At 42.7% G+C, this 19895-nt stretch overlaps 1 protein-coding gene across 3 annotated transcripts in view; it reads left to right on the forward strand.

Moving 5' to 3' along the window:
- LOC119649701 (adenylate cyclase type 6) overlaps positions 1–19895 on the forward strand; it is a 518692-nt gene that overhangs the window by 102244 nt on the left and 396553 nt on the right. Inside the window, exon 2 of one of the 3 annotated variants that reach the window (XM_038051969.1) lies at positions 18246–18329. The exons of 1 other annotated variant lie outside the window; for it this stretch is intronic. The gene's annotated coding sequence lies outside the window, so the exon portion shown is untranslated. Of the gene's footprint in view, positions 1–18245; positions 18330–18479; positions 18561–19895 lie in introns of those variants that run through there. One more of the 3 variants, XM_038051971.1, reaches the window with a different exon arrangement.

Raw genomic sequence — 19895 nt, forward strand, 5'->3', positions numbered from 1 at the left:
TCACAACCGATAACAACTACGATGATGAAATCCGCGCACGGTTGTTGTCAGCCAACAGAGCCTACTTCAGCTTACAAAGACTGTTCCGCTCGAAACGTCTCACCATAGGGTCAAAGCTCTTACTGTACAAGACTATGATCTTGCCAGTCCTCATGTATTCCTCGGAAACTTGGGTTCTTAGCAAGAAAAATTGCGAACTCTTGGCCGCGTTCGAGAGAAGAATCCTCCGAAGAATTGGCCCCCTACATGAGGATGGACGATTCCGTAGCCTACACAATGACGAAATCTATGAGCGATACCATGACCGTCCGGTTGTGGATAAAATCCGGCTCAATAGGTTACGGTGGGCGGGTCACTTAATCCGTATGGATGAAGATGATCCCACCCGGAAAGTCTATAAGGGCAATATCTATGGTAGGAAAAGAAGACGAGGCAGACCCTGCCTAAGATGGAGCGATGGCGTAGGCCAGGACGCCAGACAGCTTTTAGGGATATCGAATTGGTGGACCTCGGCGCAAAACCGGGATGTCTGGAGTTCCTTATTAAGGCAGGCCTGGACCGGATACCGGTTGTTGCGCCGTTGATGATGATGATGATGATGATGCGTATGAGCTTGTCTATTGTTAAACTTATATAAACTGTCTATTCGGTTTGTTTCGCAAATAGTTCACGTAGTTCTAAAATGAATGATTACAAGAAAATAATAATGGGCGAAAGGTGCCGCAAAGTTCGATTTTGTTGAGAAGAAGTTCTTCCCTAGTGCATAGCGATCCGTTTTACTTGATGAAGGAGCAATTTAGATTGGCATTTCATGGGTCCACATGGGCAATGCTGGAGTCATATACTTGAGACATTGGAAAAAAACATCAATATTATGGGTAGAACCAATCAAATTAAACATTCTTGTGAATGAAACCTTAATAGCTTAATTTTATGAACTGAGAATACCAAGGTACCATCGGAAACCCAAATGTCCCACCTCTCGCACATCTGAGACAGGAAAAGCATCGATTGAGGATGCGATCCGTTGTAGATCTTCCTTCCCGATCGCGGCAATCAGGTCCGAGGTATTGCGGCTCCACGCGCGTAGCCGACCCGTTATTTTTTTGTTTTTGTTTTACCTCTACCTTTAGCTCTCGTGTTTACTTGTTTTGTTTTTATTTGTTTTCCGAGTTCTGATGCGGAACCATGCCCTGGTAACAGGACACGTGAAGTTTTTGTTAAATGACACGTGAGGAATTTAAATATTCAAACAGCCTCCTATATGCCCGTGCCTGGCTGGCAAAGAGACAAGCAACCGCATGTTGGCGGAACATCTCGGTAGAGCTTCCATATTTGCAGGGGCGGATTTTTGCGGTCAATATCGCCAACTTTTTAGGTTTTTTGGGATAGTTCTCCCCTCTAGGTTGACTCCGACCACCCAGATTGATCTTTCTACCATTACTTACTCCATTTAGTAAGCCAGTGCAATATAGTGTGCAGAACTCGTCAATCGTTCCACCGTTGTTCGATTAAAATGTTATCAGGCCAATCTTAGCATTCAGATCACCTATCATGAGCATAATGTCGCTTTTAAGAAGCTTCTCTTCAAGTTTGTGTAGTTGTTCCAGAAAGCATCATTCAATATGCAGTCCTGATATCCCTTAACCTTAGCGCAATCTTGCAGTGAAGATCCTGCCGTTAGCGGCAATCTGACATCAAATTATACTACCAATGGACTTTCCGAAGCGCAAAAGCACTGTGCCGGAAAGGGAGATGATTACTCTCGAGAATCTCGTCGTCTCACTTCGCTTATTATGTTTAACCCATATTAGTAAAGATGAGGATGCTTCTCACGGTGCTTTTCCATGAGTAACCGTGCAGCGTGTATTGCGTGAGTAGCTCCGCAGTTCTTAAAAACCCCGGCTTAGCTGATGGTTATTTGACGGGATATCCAACGTCCAGCGCCCTACACACTGCTTTATGCAGATGATGTTTTCCTGGCATCTGATAGCAAAAATGATCTCGAGCAACTTGTTCAAAAATGGAACGATCGCCTCATGCAACACGGTCTCAGATTGAATTTAAACAAAACTGAATTTTTGACGACTGATCCCCATGAAACAGGCACAATCACTGTCAGCGGCAGTGATCTGCCCAGAACTGAGCGATTTAAATACCTCGGGTCAACGCTATCAGCCAATGGAGAACTGCGTTATGAAATTGCTTCACGCATTAACGCAACCTGGATGAAGTGGCGTTCCACAACTGGTGTCCTTTGTGATCGACGTATCAACGAACGTCTCAAATCTAAAATTTACCGCAATGTCGTCCGTCCAGTCGCTCTCTATGGTTCTGAGTGTTGGCCGACCATAAAAGACAATGAACGGCGTCTTGCGGTAATGGAGACGAAGATGCTACGTTGGACTAGTGGCGTCACATGTTTAGATCACATCCGAAATGAGGATATCCGCGATCGTTATGGGGTTGCACCGATCGTGGAAAAGTTGCGAGAGAGGCGTCTTCGATGGTATGGTCACGCAATTCGTGCAAACGAGAATTCACTTGCAAAGATTGGTCTGAACATCGAAGTCGATGGTAAACGACCAAAAGGCAGACCTAAGCAACGGTGGCTTGATACGCTGGATGGGGATTTGAAAGCCTCGAGATTGCACCCAGATCAGGCATTCGATAGAGCCAAATGGCGAAACAGATCACGACGAGCCGACCCCGCTTGTGAACGGGGCAAAGGCTGACGAAAAAGAAGAAGAAGAAAAATCTTCATAATATGGGACAACAACTGGATTGGACGGTAATTTGAACACTCTACTACTGGACTACCTTTCTTTTTCTGATGGTGTTCTACCTTTCTCAACAACCTAAATGAACCGCAGTGTTCGGTTCCAGCTCTACGCTTTGCAACTGCTGCAGTTGTCACCAGTTTTTGTGGAAGTGGAGGATGAACAAATTCTGCCGTTGAATGTTGTTTATAATAGCGGGTATGTGAATCAATTTGCACATGAGAACTTCTCTTTCTCAGAATATGTAAAGTCAGTTTCTCACACCTACGTGCTGCAGTCTTTGCTACTGAACTATGCCTTCCCCTTTTCTCCGAATCAAAAATCGCTCTAAATATAACACTATACTTCTTCCTTTATCATTTGCAATTAGTATAATCTTTTCAACGTAGGCATATGTTTAGTCATAAAAATATCATTTTTAAACAAACACACACATAGCTACTCAGGAATGCAGATCCCATAATCGAATCTAACCCTTTTCCATATTCCTTTTTGATTCCGGCATTCCGAAAAACACAGTATATCACAGTAGATACATTTGATGGATGGCAACATATCAGTACCTTCCGGACGATGATTTGTTATCTAAAAGTCAGCTTTGGGCAACCTGCTGACTCTGACATCATGCGAAGCAAATGGTTACGAATTATATGATTTCCTTTCTTACCGCTACGATTTCACTGTGTTCACATATACTCACATACATACCCATACGTTTGGATCTACACTGGAACCCTTTTAGCTGAAACCAAAACCCTAATTCCCAAGTGTCGAAAAGAATGTACGGAATGGAAGCTACTGGCCTGGATAGGCTCCAGGAGGCTTCTAGTAGACAAAATTAAAACAAACTCTAGACGGAATGCTATTAGCCCTGTTGGTCATCTATCAAGTTGGGGCAGCAGATGTAAAAGGGTCTGTTTGTGATTTATTGCTGGCCAAATTATATTTTCATGCATGAGGTAGCAAGTGTGATGTTTTTCATCATTAGCTCAGATATTTTGGCCTCGACGGGATATGAAAATGAATTATGTTATAAACGATTAAAATTTCAAAGTTTAGATCGAAATTTTCCGGCTCCATGGAGCTGAAGAAGTTCTAACAGGATAACGGGGAATAATTAGCTTCAGGATGGGACCACTGTTTCTGATAATTTGAATTTGAGCGTTTCTTTGATTTTAATAGTGACAAATGAACAGCGTCATGCCTGCAGGTCTAATTCGCTCGAACTGAAACAAGAGACGAACTTTCGTGTAATTTTCTATTTCCCATTGTTCGTGTAAACTTTTCTCATTTGCTCGAAAATATGTTTGAAAATATTTCAACACGAAATAAATTTTTATTCCTTTTTTCTATTACACTTGGCGTTGTGGCTTTTTTCCATAAAAAATCCTTCGCAGTAAATCCAATGAAAACATGAAATTCCTCTCGAATTTGAGCCCGAACAACAATTATTTGCAGTCTCCATCGCGACTTTTCCGCCTGATTTGGTCTCGTGCTTCATTTTACATTCTGTGATTTGAAAAGTTTCTCACGTAAATCCAATTAAGTTTTCGAAGCGAACGCCTCCAAACTCGCAATGGAAAAATATATAAGATTCAGTGCAAGAAGCAATACTCCAACGAAATTATCTTTTAGCGAAATTCTTTCTCAACAATTCCAACCACTTTTGGGATAAAATGTCGCCTGAACAGTTTGTTTTTCAGAAATAAGTGCCTCAAAATTTTAATTAGAGAGCACTTTCCTCGGAAGCCAACTTTTCCAATACGATTTCACGACACATCCAGCGCACATCCTGGGGTCGGTACCGAGCAGCAGACTAGCAAAAAAAGAAATGGTGAAATGGAAAACTCCTTGAACTTTTGTACGAGTGAGAATAGCTCAGAAGGAAAGAGGAGTGACGGCAGGAAAAAAATGCTTGCCTAGCGTAGAGTATTACGAGTGTAAGGACTAAAGTATGCAAAGTATCTATTCTGGTTTGCCGAGATCGCTTTCTTGCAGGAAAACTTCAAAGATGAGTGGCATTAAATGGCATTCGAAGCCCATATAAAGGAGGTTCATTGCCTGTTTAACAAGCCGTTTTGTTTCCTGGGGCGATTTGCTGAGTTTGGTTTGAATACAAATAGCTGGAGGGTTGGGAGGGTAATTGTATGAATTTCGTCGCCGCCACCGTCCGCTAAGCATGCTTTGGGTAATGAGATGCATTCAATTAGGATATGAAAATTAGCTTTCCTTTCTTATTTTTTTGGTGATATTTGTGACGGAAGGGAAATTATCCCACAGAGAAACAAAGATAGGATTCTATCATTGGAGTAGACATATTTCTAGTGTAAGCAACGTCAGATTTATTAGGCTGTGAGCCATTGAAAATTGTAATAATAAAATCTATTTTAAGAATATCACGTGAAGAAAAGGAAGTAGCTTAAAATTTAAGTTACTGGTGATAAACTGATGAAGGTCTAACGTTGATAATCTTAAAGAATCCGTGTTCGTGGTGGTACTAGCTACCTCGTTAAAAAAAATAGGGACGTATTAGACTACATTAAACTGCATTAATAGACTAGCTTTCACTTCTTAGCAGTTTTGATATTTACATGTGTACGGTGGAATCAAATAACGAATTGATTACTTTTTAAGATTTCGTTTGTAAATGTCGTCAACGACCCTTAACGGGTCGCTTACCATGCGGAGAGTGGCGTCTCCGGGGTGCCCGAGCAAGTAGTTCTGATGGGGTGATGTGAGCCTAGCTCTGCCAAGGTAGTAATTGTAGCGTGTATCAGGAGCCAGCCCCTTCGGGACCCTGGTCAGGTAGTGTACATTGAGCCGGTATAAGTCGACCGCGTTGCCCCGAGCTAGCGTTGATCTGTCCGTGAGTTCCGGGATTAGTTAATCGTAGGTCAGGCTCCAGGGAAAGGAGGTAGGGGCTTTGTCCCCAAGGGTGTACCCGTTCCTTACTATTACCACTCTTTTCCTTGTACACGATACACTGGTAAAAAACTTAAATGGCGAACATTAACAAAACGAACGAGGAAATAGTGACAATGGAGAGTGGGCTGACTGCGTTTATACGTTGAACGAAAATGCGCCGCTTGCCCCAGCGCCTAGCGAAAGGCGCAGCAAGGACTGAAGTACCCGACGAGACATCGGGATGCGCAAACGGAGAGAAGGACTTACAAAGTGATGCGGCACCTGCGACGAGACATTGGTATGCGCAGATGGAGAGTAGCGCTCGCCAAGTGATATGGCACCTGCGACGGAGACGGCAACCCAGGCAGGACCACGCAGTGCTCTAGTTGCGGAAAGAGGCACAGTGGAAATTGCCGAAACTAACCAAATGGTTTCGAATATAAGCCGAGTGGGAGCGGTATCAACTACTCCGGTGAAAGCTGAAGAGGAAAGGTTTATTAAGAAACGCGCCGCAGTCGTGAAGCGCATGCGATCTGCGACGTTTCTCCAGAAAAACGTCAACAAAGGGTTGAAAAACGGGCTGATGGAGCTGGAGAAGCTCCTGGACAGAATTTCATATTATAGGCGGACATGGAGAGTAAGAGGAAATTGGCGGGAAGTAGAAACAACCGCGGCTGCCGACGAGAACACTACGAGCGCCAAACGGATCGCAGACAGCCCATTGCAGTGCAAACTAGAGAAAAATGAAAGGAGGAAGGGCATCTGAAGGAGACTTCACTCAGGCACTCTCCAGGGCTTAAAAGAAGACGGCGAAGAGGGACAAGAGGCAACAACATGCTGCATCATCAGAAAACCCTCTGCTTAAAATTAAGGCGGACACAAAGGACGAAGCAATTATGCAGATGATGTTGCGGCGCTTGCTGCAGGATGCATTGTCAGTCGGACAGGCGCAAAGTAGACTCAGCATATTGATGCGACGGGTAAACGGATGACTACTCATGGTTTCAACCTTGCACTGGAAAAAATTCGAAGCAGTCATCCTGACTAAAATGAGAATTCCGACCCTGCGTCCCATATTGTTCGGCGAGTCGATAATCGAGTCAAAATCAGCGGTAAAGTACCTCGGGCTGACTCTTTGAGCTTTTTTGTATAAATTAAAGCAGCAGCGAAGACGTCTGCAGCTGGAGTTTCGGCGTTAAGTAGGCTAATGGCAAATAGGTCTAACAGGCGGCGTTTGCTGATGAGATCAGCACAATCTGTCCTGCTCTACGGTGCAGAGGTATGGGCTGACGCTCTTGGCAAAGAGGTATATCGTAAGTGTCTCGCGCCAGAACAGAGACGAGGAGCCTTGTGGGTGGCAGCTGCATACCGCATTGCCTCTGAACCGGCCGTGATGGGGATCGCGGGAATAATCCCCGTTGCCCTTCTTGCTAAGGAGCGTCAAACCATATACAAGCTCAATGGACAAGAGCCAAGGGAGGTGGCTGCTCGTGAAGAGCTATGAGAAGAATGAAACTAGAGGCAGATGGACTGCGCGTCTTATTGGCAACTTAGGTGCGTGGCTGAATCCGAAGCATGGTGAGGCTGACTATTTACTTACCCAGTTCTTTAGTGAGCATAGAGGTTTTCAGTCTTATTTGCATGAGACTGGAAAGGCACAATCCCTGGATTGTGTGTTTTTGAATGGAGTTGTAGACGACGCCCATCACACTTTTTTTCCTTGTGGAAGGTGCGAAGGGATTCGTCAGCAGCCCTTTTTAAACACAGGAGATCTCCCTCTAGACAACATTGTCCGAGAGACGCTGAGGAGTGGGGTCCTTTTTGTTGCAAAGAAGATAGAGCTCAAACGGTGGAGGAGCGGGATGACAGAGTTAAAGTTGGCTCTTTCGTGTAAATTTACTGCAACGCAAAAACCTAAAAATCAATTTCACATGACATGTTAAATATACATATAGATATACTTCTGCATTCAAATTCACTTACATAAGAAACAAACAAAGTCTCCCATACCTGAAGCGTCTAGCTCCTGGTTTCCCGATTTGCCTAACTTCAAAAATAAACAAAAATTAATCTGATTCCAAATCATTGTTGAAGTACCCAAATGACATTATTTTTAAAACTAGAAACAAGCTGCGTTGTCATAAATTGGCTGGTAGGGGGGAAAATCAACAGCTACACAGTTGACATGGTAAGTCCATTAAGAACCTTGAACGAGAGAAATACATAAATCAAGAAGGATGCTGTGATGCTGGGGAGGGAGTAGATTAAAAATACGGACTCGGTCCGTGTCAAACGTGTGTTAAAGGTTAATTTTGTAGCAAAAGAAGAATGTGCATTCACGCTGAATCGACTCTTGTGCCCATCCCGTAAGGTTTCTAAGATAGAGCATAACTCGAACAATTATCACATAGAAACTAGGAAAGCCCTTAATTGAGTACCTCATCGACTGACGTTTAGAGGCAATTGATTAACTGAAAATAAACCCATCAAAGTATCTTAATTAGAGTGAAGTGATTCCAATTGATGGACTACAAAGCGAGGTTAAGCACCTCAAAATTGTCTTTAAGGGAGCCGGTTTAAAGAGTACTGTAAATAGTTAACTGCTGCAATGAATTTAACATGGGGAGGGGGATCCACCGTTCTATATGACAACTTGCAAGGTTGCATAGAATATGGGATAGTCTCTGTAAAGTCAATCAACTATTCATGAGGGAAGACAAATGAAAGTTTATATTGGAGCAATTTCCATAAATAACATAATCTTCGTACAGACTCAATATTGAAAGTTGAAAATTTAACTTCGAGAAGTCAAAGTATATATACTGAGTGACAGAGCTGGTGTATGGGAAGCAAGTACAGAAAACAATAAAAGCCATTTGGAGAGCCTCGGAAAGAAAAAGGTGGTGCGTAGGCCAATAGTACTTTATACAGCAAAACAAAACCCCTCCGCGAGTAGTTTTGAATAAAATATCTCGATTCCGAAGAAGGATTTCAGTATTTTATCCCTCAAGCGATTTTCAACATTCCTGATGATATAACATCCAGAGGCGACTTGCAGGCACATCACATTTTACTAATGACTAGCTGGCCCGACAGACGTTGTCCTGTCTTACAGCACTCTCATTTCCCTATTAACTCAAACTAGAGATACTTTAGACTATGCCAATTGAAAGATGCTTTTGAACCAGTCGGATGTTGGTAGACATTTATCACTTGCCATTATATTTACCTTGAAAGTAGGGATTAAATTATATCAAAGAACTTTTCTCAAATGGCATCTTTTAAAAGCAATTATTTTATTCCAGGATATGAGTCAAAAACTGTATAGAACCTGGCCCATTTCCAGAAACCAATGAATATAGTGGCTCTGCTGATGGTAGCAATGGCGTCTATTTACCTTGGGAATTTTGCGCAACATAATCCAGGGGCTTCATTTTTAAGCTTTCGTTGAAAATAAAACTGCTGCTGCTCCCATGCCCCGTGGAAGCACTATAAGGTATTACATCACAAGGCGAGGTGAGCTTCTCTAGCGTGGTCACCTTTCGTCTCTACGCAGCCTACGCAACTGCGCTTTTCTTGTCTCCTCTGCCTTTCGCAGTTTGCTCAGGATTGATGCGACCATAGAGTTGATATTACCCCATTCTTCGCACCAAATTTTTTGGTAACAACACATTTCCTGGAGTCTCCTCCAACTCCACCTTTCTTCTACAAATCTTAGACAGTGAAAGAATACGTCTTCTGGATCCTCTTGGGCTCCGTTGCAGTTTGAACAATCGGATGAGGTATCCAATTTAAACGAGTGAGAAACTGTGGATGATTATAAGTAATCTCACCGAGCCACCTCTCCAACCACTCCTTCTCTCCAGGGGTGAGCCTGTATGTCCACCGACCCTTCCCCGAATATTCCCAATGCCCTGCCATTTGTAGCAAAAGAAGAATGTGTATTTACGCTAAATTGACTCTTGTACACATCCCATTTCTAAGATAGAGTATAACCCGAACAATTATTGCACAGAAACTAACAAAGCCCTTAATTGATATCTCATCGATTGACGTTTTGATGCAATTAATTAAATGAAAACAAGCCCATCAAAAGTATCTTAATGTAACTCCTTAAAGCATTCCCTGTTGCTCAGTTCCATGGCGAGCTTGCGGGTTTTGCGGGCTTCCTAATAGGTACACCCTTTCTGCTCCGGGGAGTGAATACCTCCTAGGCATGGACGCGTCACATGTCTTTCCTTAGAGGCGGCTCTTTTATTTGTTTGGTCTAACCATACCGCTATGAAGGTCTGCTCATCAAATGCTCTTGCAGACCAACCTGACATCTTTCTCCGTTTTGGGCATGATGATTCTCTGCTTTGTGACTCCACCCGTACCTCAAAGAAGATCGCCTAGTGATGGCTGTGGGTGTAGTGTTTACTGACGCGCCAGGACATACCACGTACGAGGTAATTATATCCAACTGCATAAAAACTTCTAATAGACTGCGCCCCCTTGCATTTGTTTCTCTGCTACCTCACTCAAGGGCCCAAGCATTGAAGTCACCGGCAATCACACTCGGACTACGATTCTTTGTGTGAAGAACTAGATTGACAAGCATCTCCTTGAATTCGGACAGTGTCAGACTTGGTAGAGCGTAACGACGCCATTTATTGCCGCCCACACAGAACTGCTTGCTGTCTGGCTCCTAGTATTCTAAATGGCTCACCGACCACTTGCTCATACCGCCATTCCACCAGTCAAATTTGTAACCCGCAAGCTACCGTGACGGTTTCTATTGAGTTCGCTAACGATGGCCATTTCCACCTCTGATGAACGACCCTTTTTTTGAAGAAACCTCTTTTTCTCAGTCAGCGCTTTCCTAAATTCGGGGCATTTAGTACTTCCAGCAATATGTTATACTGTCCCTACTTTCCTTTGCACAATAAGCATTTCAAGTCCCTATTGCACTCTTTGGTAATATGGCCTTTCTTCCCACACCTTCCACATCGATCGGACCGATCAATGCCGCTGGTGCATGCCTTCGTGGGGCACCTCTTTAAAGAAGTTTCAGAAACAGCAGACTTCTACGCTGCGTTCACTGGTAATTGCAATGTGGCCATTTGACTATTCCCATAGGCTTTTCACATGCTTATAATAAAGTCCTTAGAAAGTTCCTTCAACTTGAACTATTCCTTCATGGCACTACAAATTTCCCCTTTGAATGTCAGTTCATCCTTGCCCTGTATATAGAGGGTAGCTTTGACTCTTTTCAATATACCCAGATAGGACAAACTACCTTTGCTAGAGATTACAGTTGCCTCCGGGCAAATTGCACTTTTGATTTCACTTTTTTTTGCTTCAATTCCCCTTGAATTTTACCCATTCGATGGCCGGAGCTCGCACTTGGGAGGCCTGCTTTCTCTCATCGACGGTTTTAGTTCCGTCGTTCGGAACTATTAGTATCCCTTTTTTCCTGTTAGGCGGCTGCTGATTTCCCAGAAGATCCACATCTTCTCCCCACATACTCTTGTTTGGTGGCCCGTTGACGGCAATACGATTATATACCACCTGGGTCGCCTGTGACTCTGACTGTGTTGGGGCAGCAGGTTTCTACTTGTCCTTGGAATTTCGTTTTTTTTGCTATGACTGTAAAGCACTTGCATAGTTTGCACCATATTTTTTATGACTTGGTGCACGCTGTAATTGTCCTTGATGAACTCGGATAGCTTAACTTTTTTGTACCAAGCTGTATGAAGGGTAATTCCTCCGCCATGAGCCCCATGAGTCTGAACTGGATTACTGTTTTTAAATAGTCCTTCATTTTTTCCTCTCCTTTATCTTTTATGTTTTTTGGCATTTGCGGAGATCTCAGCCTTGACGAATTTCATTTGAATGCGTCCTTTTCTTGGTCGTGGAGTACCTTTTGCTGTCTCTCCTCTTGAACGCATGCGGTTGGTTATCATTTGGTTACCATGGTTGACATCCGGCGGTCTGCTTTCAATTTATCTGTCTTCAATTTTGTTACTGGTATTCTCGGTAGAGTGGGACTTCGCTGGAGCACCTTATCTTCCAAATTTAAAACAGATGCACGGTGGCCAAGGTGTCTGCCAACGAGGCACTGCGATCGGATATCGGCGACCGGGAGCCCCGTTGCTCACTCCTAGCAACCACCGTTGCTAGGGTTCCGAGCGCCTGCACCGTAAGTTTCCTTCTTCTCGGCTCATCCATAGTGGTTTTATGTTCTGAAAATCCTTCCCATAGCCATTTTAGTCCAGACATCAAAGATGAGCAAACACTGACCCGTGCCTAGGAGGAAAAGAAAACTGCATGAACATATATTTATACACCAATAGGTATGTCCTAATCCGCCAACTCGTGATACCAAATTTGGTAGGAAGGTGCGAATTGTGGACGCCCGCACATGCAATGAGTTACAACGTTCTATGTGAAACTTAAAGAGGATCCCCATATATGCAACAGAGGGTGTAAAATTTTTTTCTTGCGGTGTCAAATGAAAGTGCTCGATTACTATTTTCCAAATCAGGTTAGTTCTAGCTTGAGTTGATGATGATGAACAGCCGTGTGCAGATTTCGTCGTTGTTCCTTGGTTTCTGATGCCGGCATTGCCAACATATACTTCGTCTTGCCTTCATTAATGAGTAGCTCAGGATCTCTCACCAATCGCCGCCTGCTCTATCTGGATGAAGGTAGATTGTGTATCTCGACTTGTTTTTCCCATAATGCCAATGTTGTCAGCATAGGCAGTAGTTGGGTGGACTTGGAGAGGATAGTGTCTCTCGCACTTACATCATCATTGCGGATCACTTTTTTCAAGGCCAGGTTAAAGAGATATTCCTTTGTCATAGACCGTTGTGGATGTTGAACTGTCTCGAGAATGATCCTTCTGCTTTTATCTGGTCCCGCAAATTGGTCAGCCCAACAAGTTTTATCAATTTGGTCGGCTTACCGACTGATGTTAAGGAACCAATGTCAACAATTCGTCTGCATACGCCACTTTAGCCCCGCTCGTGTCCGTGTTGATGTCAACATCTACCAGCCCACCGAAAAGATGGCGCCACCCTGTGTACCTCTGTTCACAACTCTGATCAAGTAGCTGCCTTCCAGATCACATTTGATTGTCCAGGTTATTAGCGTTCGGAAAGCATAAGACACTCTTCCAACCTGTTCTGCTTAGATCCTCCTTGATGACTTGTGCTTATTACCTACAAATTGATTTTTGAGGTAGGTGTACTGAGATTAGGGGAACGGCGGCTGCTTCAGGATGAGGTGTGTCTTCAGAACGTGCTCAGGGGTATTCAACACGAAAGAGGTAAGGCTGATTTGTCGAAAGCCCTTGAGAGAAGCGGCTTAAATTCTAACCAATTCTATCCTCGGTGTTTGTCGGTTAAATGATATCACACGATTGGAGCTCCATAACCTACAAGTAGAGTTTTGACTCGTAAAGTCTCACAGGACCCTTCCGACTTTTTAAGAAAGGATGGACTCCTGTTCTCTTTAGCCGGAATATTACTGATCGCAGGCTCGCTGATGCTTTCAATGTACTGACGATCGTTCAGCCATGACCGCTTTCTGGCAGTCTTGACACCTCTGCAGCTGTTCGTCAGAGCTATCGAAAGACTTGTGACCACAAGCGAATTCTTTCGTGATGTGATATATAGTTTCAAAATCGTTGCTATCTCCGGCATCTTCCACTTCCCTCAATAGCGTAATAACAGAATGTATTTCCTGAAATTTCACACGGTATCGGGATTCGGTCGCATCACTGGCAGCAGTCAATAGAGAATTTAATCCCTTGAATTCAGCGATCCGTCTTCACGATTGTTCTGCCAGCCAGGTCATGTGTGACGCCCTTTAGGGACGTGTCCGGTGCCCTGGTTAACACCAGAGAAAAGAGCATTTTCAATGGCCGCCCAAGGCTCGTCGATGTTCTCAAAAAGATTACTCAGGGAATCTGCTCAACACAGCTCCCCCACTGTCGAATGACAACTGGATCATATAAGGGATCGATATTGAACCTGAGGGGTCGCAGTTTTTCAACCCTGCCAGAAGTGGTGGACGCAAGATACAAGCGAACGTAAACGGCCATCAGATGGTGATCCCTTTCGAGGCCGATCTCAGCACCTCTCTTATTACGCACATCCAGAAGACAACTCTTGAATCTCCTCCTGATCCTAAAATGGTCTATCTGATTGGCCCTACGTTGCCGGTCAGTTGAAACCCAACTGAATTTATGGCATACTCTGTGGTCGAGCAATATGCCACCAAAAACAAGGCTGTGGAACCCACACAAACCCACAAATCTTCCAACTTGTTCCCCATCAAATGTCCGAGTGAGGTGTTATCAAGGTCCTTCTTATATATAATGCCACCTTATAGAAAGCCTCCCCTGAACTACGTGCAGTTGCTCGTAGAAAACATCCTTCTCTGCTATACCGTTGGTGCATAACATTGCAAAATTGTGAGACTCCTTAACCAGAACCGGAATCTTGCAGTCAGAACCCCTATACAAACCAGCTCCCAGGTGAAGAGAGCACGCCTTATGGTGGTCATCAGAAACAGTTTAACACCGGAATCACGTCTGCTACCGTCCGGCTTTCCACAGTACAAAAGGACATTACCGCATTGTATATTCGTAAAACCCAACTTTCACGAGCTCAACAATGAATGTATAATAATGCACTGGAGTATTATTCATTAAATTCATGTGGGATCCCATAATAAAAAATTCTAGGATAATACTATGAACGTCTAAAGCATAAAATTGCAACCATACGGTGCCGTATGCTAAGATGGCGGAAAACGCAAAGTCAATATTATTACTTCGTAATTCCTCGATGTTTTTCATAAACGAAAAAAGCGAGTGGTAAATACTAAGCCTGTTTGTATAAATACAGTCCTGAAATTGCTTCATTCAGTTGGAATTTTTGTTCCCTTTTTCGTAGACACTCGCGATCACCATGAGATAAGTCACTCACTTCCTGCGGATATACCAAGGCACAAGTTTTTTGCCAAGAGAAGAAGAGGGATCTTCCGCACCTAAAATTGGGACAAATTGTGCCAACTGGTTCAGATTGGGGGTTGGGTAGGATTGACAATCCCACACGGAAAACAACTCATTAAGAAGCCACAAAACGAGCCTTGGACTGGATTGACAATACAATAACGAACCCCGCAACGGAAACGGCATGACGATTTGCGCATATGCTCCTTGTACAAAGAATGAGCTGTCAAGCAGCTAGTTGATAATAAAATAGTGGGAACGACTGGTTCAACGATGAATGTAAGCCAGCTATAGAACGGAAGAATGAGGCATACCGAGTAATGTTGCATTCTGAAGGAACGCGGGAACATGCGGAGGCTTATGGCGAACTCCGTGGAACGGAGAAGCGATTTTACAAAGAGGGTTGCTTTCCCGTAGAATAGGCATATTGGAGCGATAGGCTGAGTATGATAATGAACTGTTCAGCAACCAGAATATCGGCAAGTTGGAGGTACCGCCAACTGAAGACAACGGACAAATACTGCCACCACCAAGTATGGAAGAAATAGTCCGTGCAATTCATCGGCTTATGGATGGATGGAATTCGAGCCGAATTGATTAAATATGGAAGCGACCAATTACACCAAACGGTTCATTACTTTGTGCTCAAGGTGTGGGACAGCGAATCAATGCATGATGAAGAGCAGAGAGGCATTATCTGCCTCTTACATAAAACGGTAGATATCACACAGTGCATCAGTTATAGAGGTATCACGTTGTTGAGTGCCATCTATAAGACATTCTCCTCTATCTTGTTAGGTCGGACAGCCCCATACGTCCAGAACACCACTCTCGTGACCATTCAAAATCAACAACGGATGCCCTATCATACGTCCTCTTGAACCTGGCCCTGGAAAAAGTGATCCGTGATGAGAGCATCATCCTCTTTAAGTCCACCCAACTATTAGTTGTTGGTAGTCAACAGATCCTTTTTCAGTTTACAAAAACTGTTACGCTGGAAATGTCCCACCATAGGGTCAGAGCTCTTACTGTACAATACAATGATCTTGCCAGTCCTCATGTATTCCTCGGAGACTTGGCAAGAAAAATTACGGATTCTTGGCCGCGTTCGAGAGAAGAATTTTTAACATGAGAATAGACGAGTAGCCTACGTAAGAACGGAATCTATAAGGGATACCATGACCAGATCATGGTTGTCGATAAAATCGGCTGTGATTGCGGCTCGGTTGCGGTAGGCTAGTCACTTAATCCGTATAGATGAGGATGATCCAGCCCAGAAGCTCTATAAGGGCAATATCTATGGTAGAAAAAGAAGGCGAGTCAGACCTTACCTGAGATAGAGCGATGGCGTGTGTCAGGACGTCAGACTGCTATTAGGAATATCGACTTGGTGGACCTCGGCGCAAAACCGAAATGTCTGGAATTCCTTATCAAGGCAGGCTTAGACCGGGTTTCGGATCTTGGGCCGTTGTTGATGGTGACGATGAAGAAAATGGGTTTTTCTCAAAGGCAAAAAATCTTGCCCTACCTGAACTAAAGTAGGAAATAAAAGTTATTTTAAATGAAGTAATACGAAAACTGGTTTGTGAATTTGGATCCTTTACGCTCTTGCAGTTTCAAAATAGGTAACGTTTGTTTGATTTCTAAAAGCTCAATGTACTTTGACAAGAATGTGTCAATAGGACAATGGATTCGATTTTTTTTAATTACTTCAGAGCAAACACGTTGTATCTATTTGGGTATATGCCGATATTCCGGTAGCCAAGAGCTTTCTTCTTCAAGGCATTTACAACTTGCATCTGGCTCCCGAAATAGCAGCAGATGTTTTCCTTACAAACTAAGGTATCACCATATTTGCTCCTCAAGGAAAAAAATAACCTTTTAATCCCAAAGGCGGCAAGGCAAAAAGCATCACTTTCAAGTAGTCAATTTTATCCATGCCTTGATATATAAAGAATAAAAATAATTGAGTATTTTTATTCTTTATAAGCAAAACTCAAAAGAATCAAAAATAGAAAGTGTATGTACCATGACAACCATTTTGTCTTGTTTTTGGCGTACTCCAGTCTGCCTTGGCCCTTTATCTTATCTGCTGAGAGATGACATTGACTAGCGATTTTGCCGAAACGTGTTTCCACGAAAATGTGTTAAATAAGAAGAGTCGTTATTTTCAAAAGCACAATAGTAATATTTTCAGGAGAATTCTGTCAAAAGATGTTCCCAAAGATGTATGAGACAAGACTATCATGCGTCTATTGCATCAAGGTTAAATACATATATTGGATCTCAGGAAACATTCGCTATCTCGACCTCATGCCCAGGGCTCGAGTCCCAGCCGCTACCATGGACATTCAAAATAGTTCAAAATAGCCGACCCCGCTTGTGAACGGGACAAAGGCTGAAGAAAAAGAAGAAGAAGTTTATTAATAGTTAGGGACTTACAGGGAAAATCCGGGACCGGGGTAAAAATTATGCTCGAAAAATGGGCCTGGAATTTAAAATTATGGGAGCTCTCGGTTATACTTCTTTAAAAACTCCTTGCCCGGAGGGAATCTTCCCCGCCGCTCCGCACTTTCGCCAGACCTGGAGACAACGAGACACTACTGACTCATCACTTAAAACTTAAAATCTGGATTATCCTATTTACAATTTTTTTTTATTTATTCACAGTAATAAATCAGGATAATAATCATATTATCAAATAATGACATTGTTGAATTGAATATCAATACTAAAACATTGGAATTTTAGCCTGGTGTCGTTTTAATTTTGTTTCTGTTTTTCAATCATACATTTGGAATGCGGTATACGGCGTAAATTTACAAATTACAAATATTTTATCTTTTTTCTTTTATCTAGTCGGTTGTGATTAAAAAGAAATAAAAACCTATCAGAGCCTTTAAGGAAACCGGTAGTCCATTGAAATGAAATTCATAAGGCATCTACCTTAAAATCACCGGTTGCTAAGTACCCTCTCCCAAAGGAACCCATTTGGTATGATCGCTCGCTTTTGATACATGCATTTAGCTTTTATAAGGCGTCCTTCATGAATTTATTCCGACAAATTAAATAATCTGAGTGAGCTCTTAAAGAACCTTGAAGTGCTTGTACACCACATCCCGTCCATCATGAATCCAATGCCAAGTTGTTTGTCTATCTGTTGCTTTTCTCATGTGAAGTAACTTTCTCAGAAATGATTTCAGTTTATGATACGTAAAATATCTTTGCAAATACACGTACTTGAAGAGGATATTGGGAGGATATCTCGAACAATTTGAGAACTGGATTTGAAATTCGAAATTGAAAACTAGATTAAAATGGAATCTCCGGAATAAAACTTTTGATTTAAGAAGGACGATTTGGCGGTTCAGCTGTGGAAAATGAAATTCTCACTAGAATTCCTTGCACTCACACGTTTCGCTTGATAAACTAACCCAGAAAACTTTCTGGGAAAAGAAAACTTTCGCTTCTATCTTGCGCTCTTGCAAATGTAATTTAAAAACCTAAATTAGATTAAGCTCAACTAAAACGAGTAATTGTAATTTCCTTTCTTCCAGGGAACAGAGTACAATGCAAGCGCACATAATGGAACTCATACAATACATTCTAAATTAACTCATCAATCTCTACTTTTCTCTTCTGTAAGTATTGAACAAATTTTTTTTCTACATAAAATTAAATTAATTGAGATATTTCCGCATGGAAACTACAATCATTGTTTTGATCTCATATAAAATGTGTACAATTTCACCAATTTGACATCAGTGGGAGAAATGCAAGCATCAATCGAACTTTTCCACTTTAGGATGACTATTGACAGCTTCAAGAGCACTCGCAATCATGCTAAGGACCCTTCGGCATTATATGCGTATGTAAGTGCACTTAGATTCATGTGATTTGAAAATGGGATAAGTCGACTGGAATGAACTATTTTGTATGACACTTAACCGGCTCCGGTTAAGGGCTTGGAGGCTTCGCTTAATTATGGTAAATAGTTTCTATGCTAGTAGAATTGCAGGAATTAAAGAGGATATATTTTATTAGATCCATTTCGATCTTGAGCAATTTCTTGAATATGTGCATTTTATATCAACGTCAGTTTCCTTTTTCTAACTCGAAACCTCGAACTACCATCATTCCTTCTTGCGGTAGCAACTTTTCTATGAGGTTTTGAATAGAATTAAACCTTATTAAAATCGGTTTACTGTTTGTCTGCCTGTCTGGTCGTTTGTTTGTCTGTCTGCCTTTTTTTTTTCAAAGAAGTGGAAATTTTCGAAAGATTCTATCCTGGATATTGGGTTGGGGAAAAAGAAGTGTCGTATTTTGTCAATAGATGGCGACACTTAAACATATCTTGTGTTGTACTTATCACATCGGGTCATACTATACGGCGATTTGAAGGCCACAATCTGCGCTACCAGTGTCTCATTGACAGTGTTGTGATCGTATGTTTCAATCTCAAGTTATAGCGCGTCAAAGATGGAGTCCACCAAGCAAGAAATTCGTCATATTTTACGTTTTTACTACCTGAGAGGTAAAAATGCAACGAAGGCGGCCGAAAAAAATTGTGAAATTTGTGGACCCGATACTGTAACGATTCGCACAGCACAGCGTTGGTTCGATTGATTTCGTTCTGGTGCAGTGGATGTCGAAGGTACACCCCGTACTGGTAGGCCAATCGTCGTAGAAACCGATAAAATCGTCAAAATCTTCCAAGTAGACTGGCATGTGAGCATTCGCTCGATTGGCCAGGAACTGGGTATAAACCATAAAACCGTTTTGAACCATTTGTGGAAGATTGGCTTGCAAAAAAAGCTGGATGTTTGGCTACCACACGAGTTGACGCAAAAAAAATCTCTTGGACCGAATCAACGCCTGCGATGCACTGCTGAAACGGAACGAATTCGACTCATTTTTAAAGCGGATGGTGACTGGTGAAGAAAAGTGGATCACGTACGACAACCTCAAGCGAAGAAGATCGTGGTCGGCCAGGAAGGTTTTGCTGTGTGTTTTGGAGCTGCTCAACTATAGTTAGATCCTCAATTCTGTTCTCTACTGTGAGCAACTCGACCGTTTGAAGCTGCCAGAGTTGGCCAATAGGGATGGTGTTGCGTTCCACCAGGACAGCGCTCAGCCTCACACATCTTTGATGACCCGCCAGTAGCTACAGGGGCTCGGATGGGATGTCCTATCGCACCCACTGTATA

This window comes from Hermetia illucens, chromosome 2 (assembly GCF_905115235.1).
Source record: "Hermetia illucens chromosome 2, iHerIll2.2.curated.20191125, whole genome shotgun sequence".
Lineage (NCBI taxonomy): Eukaryota > Metazoa > Arthropoda > Insecta > Diptera > Stratiomyidae > Hermetia > Hermetia illucens.